This window comes from Rattus norvegicus, chromosome 6 (genome assembly GCF_021556685.1).
Source record: "Rattus norvegicus strain SHRSP/BbbUtx chromosome 6, alternate assembly SHRSP_T2T, whole genome shotgun sequence".
Taxonomy (NCBI): domain Eukaryota; kingdom Metazoa; phylum Chordata; class Mammalia; order Rodentia; family Muridae; genus Rattus; species Rattus norvegicus.
The window spans coordinates 56,569,753-56,579,873 of NC_141539.1; positions in this window are offsets into that span (position 1 = coordinate 56,569,753).

The following is a 10,121-nucleotide window of genomic DNA, read 5'->3' on the forward strand; positions in this document are numbered from 1 at the left end:
AAATCCACCAAGATGAACTCTCAATCCTCATTTTCGGTTGGTTTATATACAAGTGTGCAATTTCTAGGCTTGAAAGTAAAATGATGCTATCTGGTGCTGGATAGAGGAGCCTTATTTTTTATTATGGCAGCTTGCTATTTTTGTAACATGGTGATTTGGTTGAACACAATAAAGTACAGTAGTAACTGATCTCCCCTTCTTCCTGGATGAGTGAGGAGATGATTAAATGTTGATGTCAGCATCCTTGAACATATTCAGATGAGCTTCTGCTTCTGTTGAAAAGGATCCTGTGTTTGATTGTGGTCCGAAGCTTTGAAGCACTACTTGGCATCTCCTTCCTTGGAGGTCTCACTGTTTAAACATAACAGATTTGATAGCTTGTTGGTAAGGTGAGGTCCAGCTTGTCTCCACCAGGTCATCTTCATGTGAATCCGGTGGTTATACGGTTTTGTTCTAGGGATATTTCATTTTTTTAATAACGGTTTTAGCTGACATTCACGGAGAGAATGAATCCTTAGAAGTGTGCCACTAGTGAAAGGAAATCCTGTCTAGAGTATGTTTCTTTACAAAGCTATGTCACACCATCCTTTGGGCCCTCTGCTGGAAAAGTAGAATCAAGTCTCAAATAATGCCTTTTAAATTGTATCCTCTAGTATTATAGATGTAGGACAGTACTGTATCATACCTCTGTGGATGTAAAATAGCTTGTACCTGCTTTATGATACGTAGTAGTGACCGTGCTTTATCAGAGCTGTTTTTAATGATGTTGCTCAGAATGTTTTCTTTCCAGATGATGATTGAGAAGCTAATTTAAAAAAAAATGGTGCCAGGTACCACAAGAGTAACAGAACTGTGCTGTTTTCTCGGGTTTTGTTTTTTTACTTTTTTTTTTTTTAAATGGAGTGTGCTGGATGTCTCTACAGTTTTGTTCAGATGACTGCAGAACCTGGAAAAGCTGTTGCTGCTGTTGCTGCATAACACACTGCTATTATTGGTCTTTTTATATAAATATAAATATATATATACAGATATATAATTTGAATTTTTTGAAACTTTAGCTGTGCTGTCAACTTTGGAAAAAAGTATCCCCGTTTACTGTGTTGAGTTGGCACTGTACAGAAATTAACAGCCATATTGGTCTAGAAATGTTGAACTTAAGTTTTTTCCATTTGTACAGGGGTAACTGTACAAATACACTGTATTAAATATGTAAGGTCTTATCTACGTGGGTTTGATTACAAAAACTAATAAAGTATTCTCTAAATTTAAAAAAGAAAAAAGAAAATTTGCATAGCTGTCATAGGAACAAATGCTATGTATGTCTATACACACATAACCATTTTTATCTACTGTGTCAAATACTACTTTTTAAGCACATAATTTAGACACCAAACTGTAGCATGATATATTTTGTCTTCCAACCTTTGAAAGTTTGACTTGACCCAGTTTTAATAATCTCATTTCCCAGCCATTTCCTCAGCAGATTCTTCCCCTTACAGCAGAAACTCTTTTTTGCCAGTTGCTGCAGAGCCATATATCAGACAACCAAAGGTAGGAGCTCCCATACTGCAGATACAGCTAAACCACTCATAGTAGCCAATAGCTAACATGTCCTGAAACCTAGTTGAACCTACCCCCATGTTCTTTAAGATTTCCCATTAAGCCCAGCATGTGCTTATCTGTCCCCGAGTATCAAGCAGCCCCCTTTCTTTGGACCAGGGAGAAATGCAGGTGAGTACCAATGTATTTTTTCCCACTATCCAAAATAATCATTTTATCAAGGAAAGCAGTAGAATAAAATGTCACAGTCTTGACAGCAGAGGACACACACACACACACACACACACACACACACACACACAGAGGACTTCTGATTAAAGGACATTATTTTTCATATTTTATCTTGCTGTAATGCATTCTCTTATCTTTCAGCTGTTATAGCTACGATTTAGTTTAATAAAACCGATCTTACTGAAACTCTACAGTCTAATCCAAACCTTAATCAAAAACATAGTTCCTTTTAGTGCTTCCAATGCTAATTTATACAGTAGTAAAAAATGCTGCCCTAAATTAGCTTTAATCTTCATTTGTAGCATATCATTCACAATTGAGTTAACTTATTAAAGTAATTGATTACAGATCACGCTTTCTGTGGAATAAATATACCCTCTCATGTAAAATGAACAGATAGAAAATCAAAGCATCTGATGCAAGAAAACCCTAAACATTCACTAGAACAAGAGAAACAGTTTGTTTATTCTATATTCTGTCTATGAGTCAAACTTGTATGTGAAAACTATATTATATACTGAAAATTATTTTTGCACCTACCAACAATTGATAGCTAAGCATTTAACTCCTGAGTTTAGAATAAGCCCAAACCATCTGCCTTCATCCCAAAACCTCTGTGTGCTTGCATATTTCCTTTAAGTAAGTGATTGTTTAGAAAGTTATGGAGGAGAAGGTACTCTTCTGTGTAGATGTTTGTATTCTCATGCTAATTATGTTCTCCAAAACTGCTCTCACAGTGTCCTCTGTTAGGGAACCTGCCCCCAATTGGTTCTGATTAGTAAATAAAGATCCCAACAGCTAATGAGTGGGCAGGGCAGACAGAGGTGGGACTTTTAAGATTCCAAGCTAGGGATAGAAAGAAAGAGAGAGAGGGAGATCGCCCTGCCGGAAGGAGGGGAGGACAGCATCCATGCCTCAGGAAAGCAGAGGATAGGGAGGCATAGCCATGTGAAGAAGCCAGAGAGTGCACAGCCCAGCTGGCCATCACTCTGGGTCAAGAGTGGCCAAGGTAGAATGTAGGATTCAGTAAGTAATCATTCAGGATTATTGGTGGGGGGTAGTTTAACTGCAGGAGAGTTAAGAAGTAGCTTAGTCCTTGAGCTGATTAAGGCATGTAAAAACATAAAGGCTATGGTTATGTCTTTCATTTGGGAACCCAGAACATTGGTGTGGGTAGTGAGGAATGTGCCACCAGGATTTATTTAATTATTTAATTCTACATTCTGGGAGGAGATAACTTTCTTAGCTTGGTTTATTTATTTATTTGCTTGTTTGTTTATTTGTTAAGTTGACCTCTATCCTAACTGCATCTGTTTTTAACAAACCACACATACAAACATTAATAGAAAGAATCAAACTGTTCCTCACTGTCTCTTGACACTAACATTCAAAGCAGTTGCTAGCAAGACCATTAATCATATTGCAGAGTCCACAAATAGAGGCCACATTAATCTCCAGTACCCCTTGAGAAATCTATGACATACAGTAAGTTGCAAATAATTATAATAAGATAATTCTGCATTTCAGAGGCAAGGGTAAAGTCTCAATGATGAAACTTCATAGGAAATAAAACAAAACAAAGTGAAGAAACACACTGAGTGTGCCAGGCAAAGTTAACAGTGAAAGAACACTTACTTTGCCATCTTGTCACATGTCTGGTGTGTGTGTGTGTGTGTGCACACAAATGGTATCAAGAACCTAGAACTATACTTCATAATTAACCAACAAATCTGTTTTCAGATTAACTGTTCAAACCTTCAAAGAAGCAAATGAACCACACTTAGGAGAAAAAAATCTTTAAAGCTAGCTGTAACATTTTATACATGTAGCTACACTAAGGTAAAAATAGAATTTATGCTTAATGAACACCGCTGACCTTCACTTCTATACCTGATTTAAGACTTCTTATGCCTTTTGTGCATTTTAATTATCTAAAATATCAGATTTACACAGTTATAATAAATACACAAGCTGGAAATGGTGACATGTGCCCATATCCTTAGTTAGTGAGAAGCTGTGTCAGGAAGATTGAGACTAGCCTAAGAAAAACAGTCTCTGGCTTAAAAGAGACATGCTAAAGGCAGAAATATTCAGAGAGATCCTATATATTTTTACCCAGTTACACTGAGAAAGAGAATTTACAGAAATAGTGTAAAATATAATAATCAAGCTTCCTTCTTTCTCTGTTCCCCCAGATCTAATATCTGATCTCATCTTGAGCTCTGCAGCAGAACAACTATGCAAGGCTTCCCTGCTCCCCTCCCCAGTTCTCATCTCCTGTGGAATCCACAGATCTTCCTCTTTGAATCTTCCTTCTCCCACTTACTGCTTTGTTCCAGCTCCCAACCACAGAAGGCACACCCTATAAACCCTGAACCACTTCTCCCAGGGCCATAAATAGACTGAAGGCTGATCCATACCTCTATTCCTACTCATCTAGATCCAACACACCCTAGTATCATTACCAGCTCTGTAGCACAAAACCTGCTGCAGTCTCCTTTCCTCCTGCCACCATGCCCAGTAGATCACAATGATCTCCAAATTTCCTTCCCCCAACTCATATCACTATTACCACCTGCAACACTAGCATTCACCAAGAACACATCTGCTGAGCAGGCCAGGGAAACAGGTAAGCCAAGTGAAGACCTTCACCACGCTCTTACCTCCAAATTCCAATCCTCCAGAGTCATCCCTAGCACTACAACAGAATACCAACTGCAGCCTTCCTTCCCCTGTCCACATCTTTTGTGGATCCCACTGACCATCTGCTCCTGACACCCTCCCCCAGTTTGACACTTTATTCCAGTTCTCAACTCTAGCAGGGACACCCAGCTAACACAAACTATGAGTCCAGCTTTGCTGAAGGTGCTAGTAGGAAAACTGCATCCTAAGGAGGTTAACTAAGTTATAGGGAATAAATTTCTCAGACTAGCAAATTCAAAAGAAAGGAAGAGAAAACACACACCACCAACAGCCCCACCACTACCGCCACTACCACCAAAAACAAAACAACAGCAACAACACACACACACACACACACACACACACAAAGGAATTAGCAATCATTGATCTTAATATCTCTCAATATCAATGGTCTTGTTTACAAAATAAAACACCACAGTATAGCAGAATGAATGTAAAAATAGGATCCACCCTTCTGTTGCATATCAGAAACACACCTCAACATCAAAGATGGATATTAAGGTTAGAAAAAGAAGAACCATAGTATGTTTTTTTGCAGAGGTTATGATAATACACATAAGTGACCCTAAAATTTTACCAGTGAACTCCTACAACTAACCAAGACTTTCAGCAAAGCAGTTGAAAATTAATTACAAAAAATTAGTAGCCTTTCTATATACAAATGACAAATGGACTAAGAGAGAACTTAGGGAAACAACATTTTTTCACAATAGCATCAAATAATATAAAAATATCTCAGATTACTCTAAACAAACAAGTGAAAGACTTGGGTGATAAAAATACCAAGATTTGAAGAAAGAAATTGAAGAAGATATCAGAAGATGGAAAGATCTCCCAGGCTCATGGAACAGAACTCCAATAAAATAGATATCTGCATGTTAGGTTGATGTCCCTGGGAACCTGCTCTTTTCTGAGGGGATGCAAAGGAGAGATGGATTTCTGGGAAAGGGGAGGTAGAGGAGAGAGACTGGGAGAAGGGGAGGGAGGAGAAACTATAATCAGGATGGAATACATGAGAAAACAATAAACATTTTTAAAAATTAAAAAAAATGATATATTAGTCAGGGTTCTCTAGAGTCACAGAACTTATAGATTGTCTCAAGATATTAAGGAATTTATTGAAATGAGTTACAGTCTGCAGTCCAACTAACCCAACAATGGGCAGCTGTGAATGGAAAGTCCAAGAGTCTAGTAGTTTCTCAATCCTACGAGGCTACATATTTCAGCTGGCCTTCTGTATAAGATGGGAAGTAGGTTCCAACAGATGTGATGACAAGTAAGTGAAAGCAGAAGAAGGCCTTCCTTCTTTCATTGTTCACATGTAGGCCTCCAGCAAAAGGTGTGACCCAGATTAAAGGTATGTACCACCATGCCTAGATTTGGAACTTGCTCTATCGCTGATTGGCCTTGAACTCTGAAATCTGCTTGCCTCTGTCTGCTGGGATTAAAGTCATATACACTACCTTGCATGGGCCTAAGCTTTTCATGGCTGCCATTCCTCAAGATCTGGATCAAAAGTGTGAGTCAATCCAAGTCAAGATCTAGGTCAGAAACCTGTGTCTTCCAGCCTCAAGATCTGGTGTGCCTTCCATTTCTGGACTGTACTTCATTCCTGATGTAGTCAAGTTAACAACCAGAAGTAGCCATCACAAATGGTATACGTATATAAAGAGAGAAGTCTGAAGAGAGGAAACTCAAATGGGCAAGAAACACTTAACGTTTGCTATCTTTTGCTGTATTCAAAAATTGAAACTACTTTGAGGTTCTATCTTACACCTGTCAGGAAGGCTAAGATCAATTACACAAGTGACAGCTTAAGTTAGCAAGGAAGTGGATTAAGAGGAACATGACTCCTCATGTGGGAGTGTGAACTTGTATAATCACTATAATAATAATCAGCATGCCAGTTTCTCAGAAAACTACCAATCAATCTATTTCAAAATCCATTCTTGGGCATATACCCAAAGGATGCTCCATCCTACCACAAAGGCACTTGCTCAACCATGTTCATTCCCCCTCTATTCATAATAGCCAGAAACTGGAAACAACTTAGATTTTCCCAAGTGAAGAATGAATAAAGAAAATGTGGTATATTTACACAATGGATTATTACTCAGCTATGAAAAATAACATCATAAACTTTTCAGTCAAATGGAGGGAACAGAAAAAATCATTTTGAGTATGCTAATGCAAACCCAGTAGGATAAAAATGCTATATACTCACTTATATGTTGATATTAGCCATTAAATAAATGATAACCAAATTACAGCCCAGAGACCCAGAGAGGTCAGGCATGGAGGAAGGGATTAGTGGTGACAAATGGATCTCTCTTGGAGGCAGACATAAAATCGATTTTTCAGGTAAACTGGGAGGAGATCTTGTTGAGAAAGGGAATGTGGAGAGAGTCAGTTGACAAAGAGGGTCATTTGAGGGACGACATGAAAACCTAGTAGAAACTCCCTAAAATACTAAAGGCAATGCTAGTGAACTCTAACAAGACCACCTCTGTCACCAAATAAGGCTTTCAATAGTTGGCCTGGTTGCATTTAGTTGAGTTGCTGGCCAAGGAGGTTCCTATGGAAATCTCTAAACAACTCAGACTGTGGCTAAGACAAAGGCTTGCTCTCTATAAACTAACAGCAGGCCCCATTTGTCAAGAACAACACCCATAGAACTCTCTGAACATGGGGAAATAGAGATGGTGCCTACATGGAGCCTTCACCCCCACATTCTGGTGCCTTTGGTACAGAAAATTACTCTTCAGGCCACCACAGGAGAACTGTGAATGCCAACCCAACTTTTGACCTACAGTCTGTCCTCCCTCTAAGGTATGCTATTGCGACAGTGGCATAGGCCTTGTGAGTATCCAACCAACTTCTGATTTGACTTAAGGCCCACCCATTCTGCGAGTTGGAACCCTTACCCTACACTGCTTGGGTGCCCAAGAACCAGAGACTAGACATCCCTGAGACTTAGAGTAAAACAAACATTACTGTCTAAGAAAAGAAAAAAGGTATCAATAAAAGGACTACTCTGATATTCTGCTATAGTCACAGGTCAGGACCCTTTTAGTCATCATCAGAGACGCTTCCTTGTGCAGAAGATGGGAACTAATAGAGACCTACAACAAAACATTATGCAGAGAGAGAGAGGGGGAGGGGAGAGACACCTTGGAACTCACAGCTCTAAATGGGATATTTTCATCAACTGAGAAGAACTCAGTGAAAGAAGAGGCAAAAGGAGAGAAAGAGCCAGAGAGGAAGGAAGATACAGGAAAGCATGGCCCTCTGAATCACAAAGCAGGGGTCTTATGAGTTCACAGAGACTGAAGCAGCAAGCGCAGGGCTTCATGGATCTGCACAGATCCTCTGTGTATACACCATAGCTTTCAGCTTAATATTTTTATGAATCTCCTGAATGTGTGAATGAGTGGGTTTCTGATTCTTGTGCCTGCTCTAGGGGCTATTTTCCCTCTGCTGGATTGCCTTGTCCATCCAAAATGTGATTTTTGCCTTGTCTTATTATATTTTATTTTATTATGTTTGACTGTTATAATTTAGAAACCTGTTCTTTTCTAATGAGGTACAGAACAGGAGTGAATTCAGATGGGTTGGGGAGCTGGGAGTAATGGTGAGGAGTAGAAGGAGGGGAAACTATAATCAGAATATATTGTATAATGAAGGAATCTAGTTTCAATAAAAGGAAAAAATAATAAAAAATCAGTAACATGTTAACATGGAAACAACTTCCTGGCTTTTGATAATGCTCTGTTTTAATATCTGGTAAACACGCACTATTTCTTACCTCAAGTGTCTCTCACACTCTATGCCTACGTTGCATTGTAGATGCTTCTGCAAACAATGAAGAAATGGCTGGCACCTGTACTTCCTGTCAGGATGGCATTGGTGGGAACTTAGGGAATGCAGAGCTGGGCTTTGTCAGGACACCTGATGTGACACAAGTCTGGATAACGGCAGCCCACGTCTCCACACTGCCAGGCCCCCACTAGAAAGTACGCATTATCATCACGCCAAAGATGCCAAGAAAAACTTGGCCACTTTTAAGAGAAAACACCACCAACATCAGTCAGCATATCTCCTCCAGAATGCCCCTGTAGAGAAACTGCTCTCTGTTTCTTGAGGTTTCTATTTATACCCTTCATTGCCCTGTATAATGACTGTCGAGAATACAAAGATTGATTTGGTTTTGTCTGGGAAAAGGGTTTGTTTTAAAGATGCTAACAAATTCAGGTAGTGGCAGGGTATAGTTTCTATAAGATGAAATTTCAAACAGCCGGTTCCTGTTCTTCCATCCCTTTGAAGGGGCCCAAACTAAACAGTCCCACATTCATTACAAAAGACCTCTGTAGAGTGCCTTATTATGCATCATTTAGAAAGAGTAGAAGAACGAGAATCCAGGAATCTTTTGGAACTTCAGACTGTATAAATAGCCTTTCAGGGAATGACAGCTTAAGCTATGCTATGCAGAAAGCATGGCAGAGACAATAAATTATTTGAACGGAGTTGGTTTTTCCATATTATTCTAACCCTTGAGCATCATCGGGACAATTTCCCCTCACTCTACTTCTACACAAAAGTCCAAGGGTAATATTTAGAGTGATTTCCCATGAGCTCTTGTGATGATCTGCATTATTAAAAATGATTATTTCCATCTCGAGGCCCTAGCTTCCAGCAGCGAGGCAAGCGGGAGCACTGTATAAGTCTCTGGTTCCAGTAACACTGCTGTAGACCCCTGGACAAAGCGCCAGTGGCTTTTTACACCTGACTGGAGGAGTTGGATATGGTTTTCCTTTGTGTCTGCAGCCCAGTTTAACAAAATAGTTTCTGCATTTAGTAAAAACCAGACTAATGCAGAAGTGGCCTTTCATCAAATAAGGATTTTCTGGCTAACTGTGAAAAATCTACTATTTTTGAGTTCTCTGACCAAAACTATAATAGTTGGTATACTTACAGGAAGACTCATAGCTTGTATGTGGAGCAACAATATGCAATCACGACTTGTATAGACATTTGAAAGACTGAACACAATTTAATAGACTCTAGATAATGCCAATTGCTACTCATGGCCTTGCAGTGAGTCTGAGATACTCCTTTTGTTCTTGTGTATGGGTGTCATATGGTGGGTATATGTGTAAGCTCATGTATGTGGGGATGATTGTGCATTTGCATGTGTCTGGGCCTTGCATGTAGAAGCCAAAGGTTGACAATAGGTGTCTTGTTCGATTACTCTTCACTTAATTAACTGGCTTACACTTGAGGACTTTTTGTTGAGCCTGGAGTTTATTGATTTGGCCGGTCTAGGTAGACAGATTTCTCTGCAGAAATCCTCTCTTAGCTTCCTGAGTGCTGTGCTTGTATTGGGCCCCATGACCACTGGACATTTACATGGGTGTTTGATGTCTGAACTTTGATCTTCCTAGTCTTCTACTCTCTGGATCTAAGGCATTTTTTCCTACAATATTTTTAACCTGAACTCAGAGCTCTCTACAGATGGGCAGAAGAGGTTTCTACCTGAGGTCCACTAAGAACTGCATCTTTAGGATAACAACAGTCCAGTGCATCATCTTTCCCTCTATTGACCATGTTTCTGCTAATGTCATTCTTGA